This window comes from Rattus norvegicus, chromosome 2 (assembly GCF_021556685.1).
Source record: "Rattus norvegicus strain SHRSP/BbbUtx chromosome 2, alternate assembly SHRSP_T2T, whole genome shotgun sequence".
NCBI classification, from domain to species: domain Eukaryota; kingdom Metazoa; phylum Chordata; class Mammalia; order Rodentia; family Muridae; genus Rattus; species Rattus norvegicus.
In genome coordinates this window covers 72,990,626-73,009,637 of record NC_141535.1, presented here as the reverse complement: position 1 = coordinate 73,009,637, position 19,012 = coordinate 72,990,626, and the positions used below count along the sequence as shown (strand labels likewise).

Below are 19,012 nucleotides of genomic sequence, written 5' to 3'. Positions count from 1 at the left end.
AGGAGAAAAGGCTTTATTAATGAACATGTTCAATTAGCAAATACCCTGAACAAAGCTGATCAGAAGTAATTAAAAATGGAAACATTCTTTATGTATACCTACATAACTACAAGTGTACACTTCTGAATACATAAGCTTTAAACTCATAATTTATAAATCTTATTTTTTATTTATTCTCTTTAAGAAGTTGAGATTCCGAGTATCAAATCAAAGTTCTGAGCAACTTATTGAGATTCTTTTATAGACCCCCTTACACCATAAACAATGTTTCTGAAATATAATGTATGTATTTTCTAAGTGATACATCAAAAGTTTGACCTGCATATTGTTTAAAATCTGTATTAACTCATCATTCATTTAATTATTCCAAGAAATGATTATTTCTCAGTCAGTGAGTCATTTAATGAAACAGGGGAAATGCTGTGCTCTTGTGAAGCTCCCATGAAATATATCAACACATTCCTTGTTTATTTAACCTGAATACTGTCTGATTTTTCCAGTTTAAAAGTGTTTTGATATATATTGCCTTCCTGTACACAGCATCAATTTAGTAAATGTGACCTCTAGCTAAATGTTCCTAATAGTTAAGTATCAAACATGTAATTACTGCCAGCTATATAAGCAGAAAGAAAAGACGTGGTTATAACACAAATAAAACATGGGAGCTTGCCACTAGCTATTTTTTTCCTGAATGCACCCATAAAATCATGTTAAAAGGGAAAACTAATGTTTGATAAAAATCAAACACTAGTTTGTAATTAATACTGAAGAGCTGGATCCCAGACACTAAGAGTGCAATTCTAGCATGAACCTAGTCTGTAACGGGACAAAGATGAACAGATGCCCACTTACCACACCAAGTACTCAGAAATGACTGTGGTAGGCAGCAGGAGGAGGACGCTAATTCTTCCTTTCTTCTCTCTAAAATGATCTTTACTTAGTTTCAGTTTTTACCTTTCTCAACATCCAATGAAACCTTATGAATGACAACTATATAATTTAGAAGGTTGATGAAATAGCTCTGTGTAGTCTTGATTACAATAATAAAATAAGGCTGAGGATGTAGTTCATTAGTAGAGCTCTTGATTAGCATAGATCAGTTTGAGAATTTGACCTCTAGTACCCAGGAAAAGGAAAATAGGGGAAGGAGATTAGATTAAAAGAGTTAATGCCTGAGCTCTGCCTAATGTTTCCACAGGGTTTGATGGAAGAGTCCTCAGAAGGACTGGGGGAGCTGGCTGGGTCCAGGCACAACAAGAAAACATACAGAGTCAACTAACTTGGGCCCCATCAGTTCAGAGGGACTAAACATCAAATCAAAGAGCATGAGTGTACTGGATATGTAACAAATTTGCAGCTTGGTCTCCATGTGGGTCCCTCAACAACTGAAGCCAGACTGTCTCTTATTCAGACTGTTTCCTGCCTTTGCATCCCTTTCTCCTAGCTGGGATTTATTGTCTGGTCTCAGTGAGAGAGAATGCACTAAATTCTGGTAAAATTTGATGTATCCAAGTCAGTCTTCTTAGCATTTGTAGAATCTCCATCACCTCAGAGGCTTGGAAATTAGGTATTTTCACTTAAATATTTCTAATTCCTTCTTCTTGGTTATCATGCACTCAATGAACCTGAGGGTCACATGTTTTGTTTTTAATATCAATGAAAATAGCAGCAGAGTCTATAAAATTTAACTAATGGATGAATTTATTCTTGGGAAGGGTGATGAGATGTTAGCCTATGTTTGTTTGTTTGTTTATTTATTTATTTATTTATTTTTACACTCCAGATTTTATTCCCCCCAACAGCTCCATATGCCATACCTCCTTCCTGTCCCCCCACCCCAACCCCGTGTCTTGACAAGAATGTTACCACCCCACCCACCACAACAGATCTCTAAACTTCTTAGGGCCTCCAGTCTCTTGATTAGGTGCATCCCCAGTAATGGTGTCAGGTCTTGGTGTCTCCCTTTGAGTTGGATCCTACTTTGGGGCTGTCACTGAACCTTCTTTCCCTCTGCCTCTCCTCCATTCCCATACCTGCATTTCTTTCAGACAGGAAGAATTATGGATCAGAACTTTGACTGTGGGATAGCAACCCCGTCCTTCACTTTATGCACTGTCTTTCTGCTGGTGATGGGTTCAATAGTTCCCTCTCCCCACTATAGGGCATTTCATGTAAGGTACCCTCCTTGAGTCCTGAGAACATCTCACTTCACAGGTCTCTGGTACATTCTAGAGATCCTGCCAACCTCCCTCTTCCCGAGGTCTCCTGCAGTTGAACAAGATATAAAGGAGATATGTTAGAACCTTTAATATGTTACCCTGGTGCTATGAGTACATCAATGTCCAGATCTTCATACAGCCTTCTACCAGTTTGTCATTGAAGCTAGATGACTCAAAACGGGATGCATGAGTAACAAAAGGCTCTCAGTGGTAGAGAATGAAACTATGTATTGTTTAAGACTTTCATTCCATTACAAATGGTTGTGAGCAAACACGTGGTTGCATGGAATTGAACTCAGGACCCCTGGATGAGCAACTAGTGCTCTTAACCACTGAGCCATCTCTTTGGCCCTTGTTTAAGACTTTCATAGAGTAAGTGTTTAATGTTTACTGAGTGATTGTACAATAAAGCTGAACTCTTATGTAAAAAAGAAAAAAAACAGTTTGATGTACCAGGTTTGGTTGTTATATTTGTAAGAGGAATAGGGGAACGGAGATGGGAGTGCATGACAGAGAGGAAAAGAGGGAGGGGCTGCTTTTGGGATACAAAAATAATAAATAAATTAATGAGATATTTTTATGCCATCACTGCAGTTGAAAATTAGGTATTGACCCCTTTTTTCATAGCCATGAATAATAACTGGATGACTTGAAGGAGGATGAATTTACCTTGCTTGTAATTTTCACTGAATAGGATGGAAATGACATAGTGGCTAACATAGTTTATTCTATAATAGCTGAAACTTGTGGTCTGGCTTACCAACATCTTGATACATTATGAAGAATAAAGCTTAGATCATAGGACAAACAAGCCTATTATCCTTAGAAGCTTGTTCCTGTTGGCATATTTCTGAAGGCCCTATTACTTCAATGTTTTTTATAAATTATAGAAACAGTGCCACCAACTGGGAGCATGTGTCAAACTACAATAGTATTTAGTGGACATTCACATTCAGATCAAGGGAAGTGACCTGAGTTCTACATACTCTCATGTGCAACATTCTGACCTCCCATGTTTTGATGGCTTTTCCCATTCGGAACAGCAAGGATTCCTTTCATATTTGTAACATGAATTGATTAAAGATTTATAAATGAATAATGATAACTTCTCCAGTCTTTCTAGTTTATATATATATTTCAACTTAGAGCCTAAGCATAAGTGAGGACAAATTTATACAGATGGCACTATCGAGTGTAGCCTCAGTTGAAAAGCTGGGGGTATCATAAGATATCACCAATTTAATTATTGCCATGTTCTCAAAAGTCTTTGGTTACTATGAATAATGTATTATGAGCAATGTGGCTACATTCTTATTACAAAGAATAATAATTATCCTCAAGTCATAAATACTTGTGGGAAGGATGCTAACACTATTCAAGAAATAATGGTTCATTATCTACATATTTCTAACCTTAAGGATATTCATCTATTATAAAAATGAACATATCTTTTATATTAGACATCTTATTCATCTATCATTGCATGTATTTGCAGTTATTAGATGCTGAAATGACTGCATTAACAATACAATTTTTAATTGATATTGCCCTGTTGTCATCATTAAAGGTTGAACCAATTGAAATTAATAATCCACAGTAGTAACACACACACACACACACATACACACACACACACACGTTACTGAACAATCTAGGTATTATTAGTCATTGTAACTTGAAAACTTTAATGAATGACACTTGATCAACATGACTTTTCAGTTCTATTGTACCCAATATAGTATTATTACAAATTTGAGAATAATGGATCCTTTTGAATTTAATGCATAAATACCTATCTTCAAATTTGACATGTGTTGCTGCTGTCATGGGCAAGGTGTCTACCTGGATTTCTTCTTCAGTCTCTGCATCAACAGTCCTGGACAAAGGTCTCTACACTAGCAAAACACTACCTATTTTGCTGACAACCAGTGGGCACAGTGATCAATACTCCTGTAATTACTAAGCCTACTCTTTGGCATGGCTAAAAAGGCAATCCAATCATGAGTGAGTTCTGTGGAGAAAGCTTTTAAATTCTTTTTATCCCTTTACATATGTGTTACAACATTCAGAGAAGATCCAAGCAAACTGCCTGTGAGTAGCAGAATGTGCTCCCACAGTTCCCTGCTCTCCCAGGACAGTACGTGTGTGTGTGTGTGTGTGTGTGTGTGTGTGTATTAAACTAGTTGCCATTCTCTAATAACATTGACAAGCTAAATAGTAGAAATTAGTGTTTGGCAGGAAATAAGCAACTAACAATTCAATTGAAGCGAAGTTCAAATTCAAAGAAGGAAACTTGAACTCAGGGTTTGAGAAAACTTATTTTTGTAGGGTGAAAATAGTGCTACAACTGTTTAGAACCTATATTTGTATATAATAGTCACTGAATAAATAAAAGCCATGGGCACTCCTAAGGAAATAGCATCTCACATTCACAAATTTTAAATCAGTAGAATTAATACACACACACACACACACACACACACACACACACACACACACACACACACACACACACACACTCCGGCTGTTTGTTCTCTAAAGAAAATAAATATAGAGAAAGAATTTCAATGCAGTTATTTGTTTTGGTCTCAAATGGTGGTTGAGGAAATTTTTAGTTGAAACAGATTAATTGCCTTTATACAGTTTTACTTTTTAAAAAAATGTTTTTAAACTATGAATAGGACACATCTAAAACTGTTTTTACATTTTTGTCTTAAATATAATGGAAAATAAATATAAAATATGATACATTTTTCACTATTTTAAAGTTAGAAGGTTAATTAATGTTTTAGAAGTTAATCTTTACAATCAAATCCTAATTCAAATTATTTTCTAAAACATCATGTATTAACTCTTAAGATTGTTATTTACTTATAAGTTTAATTAACCAAAAAAATAGGTTTTAAGTACTTAGCTTCTGCTGTCTAGATAATTTTGAAAATGTTTAATTTGAGCACTTTTACTACTTCCACTTGATAAAACTGAGAGAAAATCTTACATAATTAAATTACATCATCAAAACAAACAAAATTCAAATTTATGTGATGATGCAGCTTAATTCTTTACTAACATAGCATATACATTCCTATCTCTGTGCATCTTGAGGAAATATTTAGTGTGAGCATTAATTCACCAAGTAAATACACTGAGCAGGTATTACCAAACAGAAGAAGGAAATGCCATCACAGGGAACAAGTGATAAGGTCAACACGCACAGATGATCTCAGACTCCTCTGTGGGAAGTGGGCTCTAATGATGACTTCAATTCAGAGAAAGTAAGTAATCGAATATATAGTTAATTCATTTACTACAGTTTTCTTTAATTTGACTTCTGCAAACGTCCTGCTACAAACATGTATGACATCATATGTGAGATGAGTAATAGCCCTGATCTTTGACTCTCTAACCTGCAACCTTTGTCTTCCTAGGTTATAAATAGTGTGGCTCACTGTTCTCAGTACTTCTAACACGACATGTTCTATGTATGAAACTGAATCAATACCTCAGTAATCATTTCAAAACACACAAATTCAACTAATTTTTAAATGGCAGGCTTTTATGTGGCTGGAATGGTGAAATGCTTTTGTAGCAGATAACCTTATTTTCTTAAAATAATCTCTTTACAAAAATTTTCTGTATCACCGAAAATATTACAATTTTTGAATCGAAGTCTCTCTAAAATATAAACTGATGTCACCAAATCTGAAACCATTCTCTCCTTGGTAGCTGGTTGTTTTCCCTATATAATGTCGTATTTGCAACATACAAAGATAAGATAAAACAGTTATGAAATCAAATCTAACTGCCACACTCCCATGTATAGAACCTGAGAGCGAGGGAGAATATAATCTTTGTGATAGAGTCTAGAGGGGCATGAGAAATTATTCACTTATTTTGGTGCTCTGATCTTATATCTGAAATGTGGCTAGTGTGCAAAACGGATAACGTCTAGTGGAGGCATAATAATAATAATAATAATAATAATAATAATAATAATAGTAGTAGTAGTAGTAGTAGTAGTAGTAGTAATAGTAACAACAACAACAACAACAGCACCTAGAAAGACACATACATTACCTGGTCTCCCCAGTGCACAGTGTAAAAGGTGATGATGTGAGCCAAGGAAGTCAATGACTGAATTCACTTCTCCTTATTAATTAGTCAAGGATGACACATTTTATCATTGCATGAAAGGAAAAGCCTTATATTTATATAATCTGTGCATCATATTTGAGTAGGTGCTAATAAAATCACTTTTGTTCTCGATGTAGTCCTGAATAGTTTAAAGGATTCACAAAGCTGGCCCTGTTTTTAGAAAGGAAAACCACTATTGCCCTGCTAAATACATGTTCTCTGCTGTCAATTGTAACATATACAGTAACAGATTTCACCTGAGCTGGTTTTCAAGGCTGTGACTGCAGTATAATAAATATGGCTTGCCTAGGGCTCCTTCTCCATCTCCTCCTCAATAACGTCAGCCAGACCTTTTCCTTGGGCATCAAGGAAATTCCAATTTTAGGAGTTGTTCAGTTAGTTGCCAAAAGCAAATAGTGAGTGTTTTTGTTCTATGATTTTGCACCATAATGAACAGAGATCTGAACCCAAGAAAGTATGGACTCCTATAAACAAACAGGAAATATACTCTTTGAACATGAATTTTCTACTCATTGGGGGATCTGGTACTACTATCGTTATTTAAGAAGAGCAAGATGAAGTCAAAGTAGAAGGGGTTAGGTGATCTGTCAAGCTCTGAGATGTATCTGAGAGATGGTCAAGTCATCACACATGCTCTCTATTCCTTATTCCTCACGTCTCTTTCTGAAAGCATGTCCAACATGAAGTTCATCTTGAAATCCAAACTAGTTAGCAAAATGAATGCCTACTTGTTGTTCTTTGGTTGCAAATTCTCTTTTTGCCCTGAGGCATATGCGTAGATATTCACTCTTAATAATCTATACACATGCAATAGTCTACTTGCTTATCTCCAGAAATAAATATATCCCTGTGTTTTTTCAATTTTGTGTTTACTATATTTACATAATATGCCCTCTTCTTACAGCTGCTCCATCATCCTTTTTACTGCATATCAAATTCATGGCCTCTTCCCCATTATTTTCATCATTATCATTGCTATTAGAGAGGTGAGAGCTAAGTGGTGTTATCTACCCATATATATCAGTTTGTACATTTTATTATTTTGTTTTCTTTTATTATATTTTACATATAATATATTATTATATTTGTTTATATTTTTTATTAATTTGAGTATTTCTTATATACATTTCGAGTGTTATTCCCTTTCCCGGTTTCCAGGCAAACATTCCCCTCCCCCTTCCCCTTCCTTATGGGTGTTCCCCTCCCCACCCTCCCCCCATTGCCGCCCTCCCCCCAACAGTCTAGTTCACTGGGGGTTCAGTCTTAGCAGGACCCAGGGCTTCCCCTTCCACTGGTGCTCTTACTAGGATATTCATTGCTACCTATGAGGTCAGAGTCCAGGGTCAGTCCATGTATAGTCTTTAGGTAGTGGCTTAGTCCCTGGAAGCTCTGGTTGCTTGGTATTGTTGTACATATGGGGTCTCGAGCCCCTTCAAGCTCTTCCAGTTCTTTCTCTTTTATTATATTTTACATATAATATATTATTATGTTTGTTTATATTTTATATGTATTTAGTAAACTCTTCAAATGAAATTTATTAATGGTATCTTTTGACATCATCACAGAAACTTGATGTTATAGAGAAGTTCTAACACTTATATTCAAGAGTGCCTTTAATTATTGTTTTGCATTTATAAACTACTAAAAATCTTTTAAAATGTATATTTTTATGAAACAATATGATAGCATTTTGACAGATGTGATTTATAGCAGGTCTTACATATACCTATATAAGAAAGTTCGATGTGCCAAATAAATTTTAATAATGTAGTTGATAGTAATTTGAATATTTATAACTGCAGTCTGGTAAAAAAAATAGACATGAAAGTTTGATTGGGAAAGTATTTATTAATGCAAGAATTGTTAATGAATAGTATATGAGTAAATTTGTTGAAGAAAAATGGTATTCTAATTTTATAGAGAAAAACTTACTGTTTCAGAATATTTCAATGTATTTCAAGTATAAACCCATTAAATGAAATACAATGAAGAATGTTAAGAATACCTAAGAATAAGAGAGGGGGCATCCATAAACCATAAACATCTTAATCATTAGTACACACTGTCAGTCCCAGTAACTCGACCCAATTAGGTCTGTTTATTACTTAACTAGTTCATCTTTTTTGCACTGCTGTTTGCGTACATCATGTGTTCCTAATTAGTGTTACTTATTTACTACTATTTGTCCTAGACAGACATTCCCACAGGCACATGTAGCATCCTCTAGTAATAGTAAGCCAGTGCCTGGGGCTTTGGCAGATGGTTCTCATGCTGGTGGCAAGAGAGGAAGCTAAAGAATGACACTTGTCATCTCAAATCCCAGAGATCAGCACTTTCATCTGAGGCATGGAAATCTCTGATTATACATCTCTGACATGAAATAAAATGCAATAAAAAAACCACAGAGGGCTGGAAAGATATGAGTAAACATGTGCCAATCGAGCATAAAGACTTGAATTCAGATACACAGAGCCCATGGAAAGCATGACATAGTAGATAGTAGCAGTTATCTGTAATGCCAGAGATTGTAAACTTAAATCTTTTATTCATTTGACATCCCCATCATGCTCACTCTGTTCCTTTTCTTCTCCTAGCCCCAATCTTACAAATCCCTCCATTATTTCTACTCTCCTTCTTCTTGGCTATCCCACTGGGGTACCACTACACCCTGGAATACTCCTTGCATTAGGCCTAAGCCCATTCTCCAGCATGGAGGCTCAAGTAGGTAATCCTGTTAGGGAAAGGGAATCCACAAGCAGGCAACTGAGTCAGACACTGCCTCTGCTTTAATTGCTAGGGGACCGACATAAAGACTAAGGTGCACATCTGCTATAATTTCTGGTGGTCTCAGGTTATTTAGTTCTGCGTATGCAACAATGAAAATAAAGAGTATCTCACGACTGAAAGCAAGAACATCTGTGTTTTTACACTGACCTCCAAATTTGTGTGCATGAGCACATGTCCGCGTGTGCACGCACCCCCACCCCCACTCCCACTCCCACACACATTTAAGAAAACATTCCAAGCCATTTTATTTTTGTGTCATAATGTCTTCAAAAGTAAATAGCAAAGTTCTATTTGTCTAACAGGCAACTGAAAGTTGTCCTTTCTTGCCTCTTATAGCACTTGGCTTTCACCATAACTTTGGCTATTAAATCAACATTCCTTTTAAACTTGGGAACGTTCCCCGAATATCTCAAGAGGGATGATTCTCTTCACTTTCAAGTCCATTATGACCCCAAATGCATTAACCTGCACTGCCCACATTTCTTCCTCTGCTGTCACATAAGATATACTCCACATAAAATAAAGATCGTTGACCTTGAAGTCAGTGGATGAGAAAAAATACATTTCGTAACCCAGACTTGATCTAAGCCCTGTCAATGTGATTTCTTACTCCACTTTGCTAAAGTAGTGCCATGCGTTATCACATCTCGGGTCTTGTCTTACAGCTGAGGCAGCGCTCTAGAATGGGTAAAGATACTTAGGCACAGTGTAAATGTGTGATTTAAAGTTAGAGAGCAGTGTGAAGGAAAAAATATAGCTGAAATGAAGAGCAGAGGCAAGACAAGTAATGTGTAATTAACACTTCTAAGTCTAAGCAGCAGTCGTTGACAACTCTTAGGGGTAGTGTATAGATACTTTGTTCTGCACTTCATTCAGGACAGCATTGGAAATGAAAATTGGGAAACAGGTATGATCACAGAAGCTATCTCTGATAAACTGTCATTTACCTACACCATTGCTATGATGGATAATCTCAGAAAACTTCCCTAAATGCCTCCTGCCTATTAGCATTTTAAAGAGCTTTGTGGCTGTAGTATTCTCATTTTTGGAACTGGGGATGTCTCATTATCCTCAATTAAAACTCCCTCAGAAGGAAGATTGGCAAGCACTTATTTATATATTTTCCTTACAGGCAACAAGGGAGGCATGGATTTTGTAAAGTAGGCAGGGTGCTGTTCTCTGCTACATTAGAAAGCAATGCTGACTTGGAATAATTCTCCTTATGCACAGCTATCTCTATTATATATAAACCATAATTGTGCAATGCAATTTGTTTGGTAGCAAAAAACTAACATGTTTTCTCATAGTAGTTCAGCTATGAGGAAAAACAATGATGGGATGTTGGAAAACACCTGAAATTCTTTTAATTTTGTTAAAATGTTACCTCCCCCCCAACACCAAAAAGCAGCAAACAAGTTTAAATCACCCCTACTACACTCAGGGGCAAGTTATCCACATATTTTCTGCAAATTAGAAAGTTTCATCTTTAATAACTTTAAGTGCTTTCATGGGTATATTTGATTTGTGAATTAATTAAAAAAACTTTAGTAAATGACAATGCTAAACTTAACAGGAAAATTCAATCCATATCTAGGACAAATGTTGGTATACTTACAGAGCTATTAAGAATGATCCAGGGACTAAGCCACTACCTAAAGACTATACATCGACTGACCCTGGACTCTGACCCCATAGGTAGCAATGAATATCCTAGTAAGAGCACCAGTGGAAGGGGAAGCCCTGGGTCCTGCTAAGACTGAACCCCCAGTGAACTAGTCTATGGGGGGAGGGCGGCAATGGGGGGAGGGTTGGGAAGGGAACACCCATAAGGAAGGGGAGGGGGGAGGGGGATGTTTGCCCGGAAACCGGGAAAGGGAATAACACTCGAAATGTATATAAGAAATACTCAAGTTAATAAAAAAAAAAAAGAAAAAAAAAAAAGAAAAAAAAAAAGAATGATTAGTTCATACCATTGTAAACCTTCACTAATAATTGATTTCTTTCAGAAAGAAATGCACATATATTATTAATAAGTATTGATAATAAATACTTTAAATGTAAATAACATTATTAATATAATATATCCAAAATAATAAATATAAAGTCAAATGAAATATAAACAAATCAAATGCTGAGATATTGTATTTTATTTACAGCAAAGGTCAAAACAAACAGATCTATATTGTTCATTCATATTTATTTTGTGAGATCTCATATTGTTCAAGTAAACGTTACTAGTCTAGTCTAATACGATTTGAAGAAATTCATATAAGCCTACTGATTTTTCATGAACTTGTACCTAGCTTTCTTCTTTTGATAGCATTATGCACTTGAAAAGGATAAGGGACTACAAAATATCATTGTTTTCCTGTTTATGTTTCAGTAGAACTGAACACAGTGGATTTTGTTCTTTTTTTGTTTCCAAGGAATACATGTCTTTACCAAACTCGCACCCTCCTATGGCTCCTCAGGATGGCCCTGTGTGCCCTTCTAGGGCTGATTGCTCACAGCTGGTGAGCAGACACTATCATCCCTGCACTCCCTGGCAGCAGATGCCTCTCACTTAGGCACAGATGCTGAGCATCCACCCATCCCTAACATTAGCCTCGTGTTCTGGGCTAATTGGGCCAGCAGAGTCACAATTAAGATTTGAATAATTACCTAACAGACATGATGACTTTTGTAATTAATTCTCATATTGAGTCATCATGGTACGTCCTGGGTGAAGACCACTGGTTCAAACTTAGTTCAAATGGAAGTCATGAGGATTAAATAAAAGTAAGAGCAGAAGCACCCTCATGGCTCATCAGAACTGTAACAGTTTTCATTGTGATACTGTGTGCAGACACAGAGGAACGCCTTGCAAGTAGACATGTGCAGGTATGGCTTAGATAATACACAGTCATTTCAAGTCAGTCAATGTCACTGCATTTGAATGCTGCAATGTTGGGTCTGAGTCCTACATCTCAAATGAATGGAGTTTTCCTTTTGACAAAGTTTTTATTATAGTAAAAAAAATACATATAGAAAATCAGCTTCAAAGTGAGCACCCAGCTTTTACTTAACCTCACAGAGCCACAATGTTAACATTCCTTACAGTTTGCTTACAAGTTTCACGTCTTTTTTTTTCTGTTCTTCACATCTTCTCCATACTTAACTTCAAAAATGTTGCTTGGAGAAATTCTGACACGAACAGACTCCAAAGAAGAGCTATTAGAGGTGAGTTCTCCGCCCCTTTCTTATAAGAACTGGGCTGTAACCATTTTCCATGAGAATACTCAGTATTCCCATGAACTGAGAGAGGAACAAAGAAGCATGGAATGAAAAGTATCAGGGAAATGAACCCACACACCTATGGTTACTTGATTTTTGACAAAGGAGCCAAAACCATCCAATGGAAAATAGATAGCATTTTCAGCAAATGGTGCTGGTTCAACTGGAGGTCAATATGTAGAAAAATGCAGATCGATTCATGTTTATCACCCTGTACAAAGCTTAAGTCCAAGTGGATCAAGGACCTCCACATTAAACCAGATACACTCAAACTAATAGAAGAAAAAGTGGGGAAGAACCTCAAACACATGTGCACTGGAGAAATTTCCTGGAAAAAACACCAATGACTTATGCTCTAAGATCAAGAATCGGCAAATAAGATCTCATAAAACTGCAAAGCTTCTGTAAGGCAAAGGACACTGTTGTTAGGACAAAACTGCAACCAACAGATTGGGAAAAGGCCATTACCAATCCTACAACTGATAGAGGCCTTATATCCAAAATATACAAAGAACTCAAGAAGTTAGACTGCAGGGAGACAAATAACTCTATTAAAAATGGGGTTCAGAGCTAAACAAGGAATTCACAGCTGAGGAATGCCGAATGGCTGAGAAACACCTAAAGAAATATTCCACATCTTTAGTCATAAGGGAAATGCAAATCAAAACAACCCTGAGATTTTACCTCACACCAGTCAGAATGGCTAAGATCAAAAACTCAGGTGACAGCAAATGCTGGCGAGGATGTGGAGAAAGAGGAACAGTCCTCCATTGTTGGTGGGATTGCAGACGGCTAAAACCATTCTGGAAATCAGTCTGGAGGTTTCTCACAAAATTGGACATTGCACTACCTGAGGACCCACCCAGCTATACCTCTCTTAGGCATATACACAAAAGATGCCTCAACATATAACAAAGACACATGTTCCACTTATTTATAATAGCCAGAAGCTGGAAAGGACCCAGGTGCCCTTAAACAGAGGAATGGATACAGAAAATGTTGTACATCTACACAATGGAATACTACTCAGCTATCAAAAACAATGGCTTTAAGAAATTTGTAGGCAAATGGATGGAACTGGAAAATTATCATCCTGAGTGAGGTAACCCAATCACAGAAAAACACACATGGTATGCACTCATTGATAAGTGGATATTAGCCCAAATGCTCAAATTACCCTAGATGCCTAGAACAATTGAAACTCAAGACGGATGATCAAAATGTGAATGCTTCACTCCTTCTTTAAGGGGAACAAGGATACCCTTGGGAGGGAATAGGAAGGCAAAGTTTAGAACAGAGGCAGAAGAAACACCAATTCAGACCCTGCCCCTCATGTGGCCTATAAATATACAGCCACCAAACTAGATAAGATGGATGAAGCAAAGAAGTGCAGGCTGACAGGAACCGGATGTAGATCTCTCCTGAGAGACACAGCCAGAATACAGCAAATACATAGGCGAATGCCAGTAGCAAACCACTGAACTGAGAACGGGACCCCCGTTGAAGGAATCAGAGAAAGGACTGAAAGAGCTTGAAGGGGCTCGAGACCCCATATGAACAACAATGCCAAGCAACCAGAGCTTCCAGGGACTAAGCCACTACCTAAAGACTATACATGGACTGATCCTGGGCTCCAACCTCATAGGTACCAATGAATAGCCTAGTAAGAGCACCAGTGGAAGGGGAAGCCCTGGGTCCTGCCAAGACTGAACCCCCAGTGAACGTGATTGTTGCGAGGAGGGCAGTAATTGGGGGAAGATGGGGAGGGGAACACTCATATAGAAGGGGAGATGGAGGGGTTAGGGGGATGTTGGCCAGGAAACCCGGAAAGGGAATAACAATCGAAATGTAAATAAGAAGTACCCAAGTTAATAAAGATGGAGAAAAGAAAAAAGAAAAAAAAAGGACTAACAAAAAAAAAAAAGAATATTTACCAAGCGATAGTAAACATACTCTGAAAATGGCATAAATTGTCAGATTTGAAAATAATCCAAATGGCACTTCTTACGTCTCTCTTTTCAGGATCCTTTCATAAAAAACAATTTTTATATTCTAAGCCTAAAGTCCAATATTTGGTCACATCACAAAGTTACTACATTTAAAAAAAATTATCAGAGAGAAAGCAGAACTACAGCATGGGTAGGGACTTTGATGGTTTAAGAGGAGCATTAGGATTTAAGCACAAATGCTGGGGAAATTTTAAAATCTATCAAATATACAACCACTCTCCTAATAAACTCTTATTCTATCATGTCTTTTTTTGTCTATTTCTGAGAGATACATTTTTTTGGCAATCAATGTTAATATAAATACCAATGTCTGTAACTTTACTATAACTTTTTATGCTCTCACCTAGGTTTCTAGAAAGAAATACATTCATAAAATAACAAAAATTATAAATATTAAGTAAGTATTATGAATAGATTGTGCAGGCTCTGCCGAGCCTGCCAACTTGAGTTTCATTTCTGGGACCCAAGTAGGTGGAAGGAGAGAATTAATCCCTCTAAGTTTTCCTCTAATTTCCACATACATGTTGTGGAATGTTTATAAAAACTCATGAGTATGCATGTATATAAACACACACACACACACACACAATCAGACAGATGCACGCAAAAATAAATTAAAAAAGAAAGACTTGTAATTCTGTAACTTTGTAACTTGCTCAAAGTAGATTTTCAAGAAGGACATTCTCTGAATTTGTTATAATGTATGTCTTGCAGATGTTATTAGTGTTAGATAAATTGCTGTTTCTTTTCTTCTCTCCAACCACAGGGAACTTTCCTAGTATTTGCGGATTTCAAGTAGATTGGGTTCTAACTTTGGAAGACCTTAATGTGTGCTGAATATCAGTCTGTTTCTTGAATGTACACAATGTGAAAAATATTCTATTATGGTGTTCATGTTTTTTCAAGGCTTTTTACATCAAATGTGAGGGAATTTGTCAAAGTAGCCATATTTGCCTGGCACACAGTTTTAAAATCAAAGTTTGTGGGGATGTTTCAGTGTTTAAGAGCAATTGCTTCTAATGTAGAGAACCTAGATTTTGGTTCCTGGTCCCAGTAGCACACAGTCACCTATAATTACATTTCCAGAGTAATTGATACATTTTATCAGGCTCAATGTACATCAGACACACATGAGGTTCATATGAATATATTAAGTCAAGATAGTCATACACATAAATTAAATACTTAAAAATTCTAATCAGTACAATGATTCCATAACTACATTATATTAGCAAATTAAGTGAAATATTTTGAATGGATCAGGGTTCTTCATTGAAGACAAGACAGTGAGTGTTTAGGCTTAATAACAACAGCTTACCAAACTCATAACAATATGATGTGTAACTGTCATAAAGAGTAACTAATAACTGAATATATGTAGAATTTTAGTGTTTATCAGTATGAGTTTAGTGCATGGTGAATCTTACCCAATGCTCAGATGAGTTAGAATTTGGCAATGGAAATAAAGCTTCTATGGTGAAAAGGTAAGATGGACTCTGAGGTTTGACTTGGCATCTCCATAAACATGAATCCTGTTACACAGTCTGCAAGACACCATTTAATGCTGTTTTTAAGGAAAGATACACTGAATCCATGCCAGATATTTACGGAAATTTTGTAAAATGTTTGAGTACTGGACAGACTATCTTAGAAGGTGATGTGTTGCCAGATCTTTATCTCATTTTCTTCATCTATTTCTTATCATTCTTTATTACAGAATTAAAAAAATATTCTTTCCAAGGGTTCTTTATGTTATGGGTATCTTCAGTTGGAAGGCTGCGTTCAAATTCCATGTCCTAACAGATGAGAATGGTAGGGCAGCAAGAAGTTTGCACAAAGGAGTTGTGATTTCTCAAGAGCATCCTCAGCAGAAATCTCACCTTGCAGCCGGTATGAGTTCAGAGAGGGAAACGCACAAATATTCTTTCCAAAGAAACAGTGAGCATCTAGGGAGTCTTCACCTACAGCCAGTGGAGTCAGCAAGTGCTTGAGGTAACCTAATCTAGCCAGAGGTCCTCAGTCACCATAAAAGTATCATTTGATGGAGATACAATACAATTTTATTATCCTAGCACTAGGCATTTGAGGTGCCAAAGGTCTTTAATAAAAGTTTCTTCGATTCTTCTGGTAAACAGAGGCTTTTCTTAGCTTGAAATTATTAGAGACCCTTGAGGGCAAAGTTGAAACTGGGATCAGGGACAAGGAATAAGATAACTGGAAATGAGAGATGTTAAAATATTACAGAAAATAAAAAAATTAAAAGGCCAGGAAAATATGAGGACTTGTGTCATGCAGTTCACAGATTAAACACAAAACCTATAGCCATTTTATGACTCTTACTCCTCTGATAATATGGTAATCATATTTATTGTTGATTGTCATTAAACCACATCCTATAAGGTATAATCTCTGGGATGCTAAGAAAAAGAAAAAGGGTCTAAAAATGCAAAGAAAACTGCATAAAGAGAGAAAAATTATTGATGGTTAATCCAATTGAAATTCTAGTTTGTTAAAATTAAAGAAAATGGTGCTCTTGTCCATTGATCTCAAAGTCTTTCAATATTTTGTTTATAGTTCCGGATATTCAACCAAAGGCAACATAGTTACTATTTTTCTTAGAGAAACTGTTTTTCAGTAGACAATACACTTGAAACCACTCATAGTTTCTTTCATTTAATTATTTAAATACATGGGAACATAATAATATGCCTTACATATTGAAAATATACACAATCAAGAAATGCTTTAACTTTGATTTTAATACCACTGAATGTGATTCATTTAAAATTTATGTTTCATAATATGTAAAACAAAACATGTTTTTCATGTTTTATTAGTTTTCCTCTTTTCCCCCCTTCCTCTCAGATTTAGTTCAGCATGAAGGAGCAACAACTAGGGGATTAAAGTGTTCCACTTTTCTTTCTCACTGTGTGGCATTTACACACACATACACAGACACACAGACAGACAGACAGACAGACACACACACACACAAAGAAAACACACACACTTACCCAGAGATTCAAGCATTATGCCATTAAAATTGGCAAAAGTAGTCTCTAGACAACTTAATCACAGGTCCTAAATCAAGAAATCCAGAGAGATTTAATTAAGAACAACAACAACACAATACACAACATGTTGTACTATAACATAGATGAAACCTTAGTGGAAAGTGTATGGTGTTGTGTGTAGTGTGGTGTGGGGTGTGTGTATGTGTGTGGTGTGTATGTGGTGTGTGTGTGTGTGTGTGTGCATGTGTGTGCTTTGTGTGTATGTGTATGTGCTAAGTATGTGACTGTGGATATGTATGTGTGTAAGTATGCATGTGTATGTGTTTAGTTTCTTATATCTGAGATAAATCAATTTATTTTGCTCCTATCTAATATAATATATTCCCAAAATCATCTGTTATACCTGGCAACACTGTCAATGTAACTCCACTGAATTTGTTTCAGGTAGGCAGAGGAATTTAGTGTTCAAAAATCCTCTTAGTTCTGTGACTTGAAAATCTCCTATCTGCAGAGGGAATTGAGAAATGTGTTCAAACATGCAACCTGGGATTAAAACAACTTCTGAAGCATCCCTCAGACTCCCTGTGGCCTCCTAGCCCCCTCTCCATTGCCCCTTCTGTTTTTTCTAGCTCAAGTCAAGTCTCTGTGAGTTTAGGAAACTGATATATCCCTGTATGAACCCCCCATGAACTTTCCATATAAAGAACATTGCTTCTTTTCTCAAATGATTTCTAGGCAGTTCCAACTTCCCAATATCTAGACAACACTATAAACCAGTTTTGTGTCATATACTCTTAGAAAGCTACTCTGTTTTTCCTGCTGGAGACTTCTGTTCTCAGTTACAGCCGGAGGATGACAGAGGCAAGGGGTCTTGTCAGGCTTGCACAGTCTCTTTATGTGGAGGGCTTTTGTTTCATGGCTTTCACTCCTCTGTGTTTTACTCTATCTTGGTGTTTATTGATTTTATGAAGGTCTTGAAATGGCAAAGGAATATCATAGCATTTTGTTATCTTGAATTATGTTATTATCATCTGTTCCCTAAAATATTACTGTGTAGTAAAAAGTTTTGGAGAGAAATTCTACCTGTCTCCACATTCCTTACTCATACACAAAATCATCACATTTAAAATTTATAAAGTATCTCATCAGGTATGGATTCCTCTTGGTTCATAATTTTAATGCATTTGCAGAAATTCTTACATTCTTCTTCATTTACTTTTATATAGATCTCTTTCCAATCAGCCTGAAAACTATGAAAGATTTCTTGTGGGGCTCTTGCAAATTAGTGGGAAAATTCATTTATTAATAAATGAATAAAGTGAATACTATTTCCCTCAGTGTAAAATCAATCTCCATACTCTATTTTAATATTAAAACTACTTTCTTATAATTACAACAAATTACTCAGAGAAACATTTAAAATAAATGACTATATATAACTCCTGTAATACATGTGTCCATACATAGACATATACAGACATACATATACATACAAACACATGGACACACCCCCACAAACAGTATTATTACCATAATTATTAAGGCAAACTGATTT

At 36.2% G+C, this 19,012-nt stretch overlaps 1 protein-coding gene across 2 annotated transcripts in view; it reads right to left on the bottom strand.

The window, feature by feature from the left end:
• Cdh12 (cadherin 12) overlaps positions 1–19,012 on the bottom strand; it is a 1,210,919-nt gene that overhangs the window by 510,164 nt on the left and 681,743 nt on the right.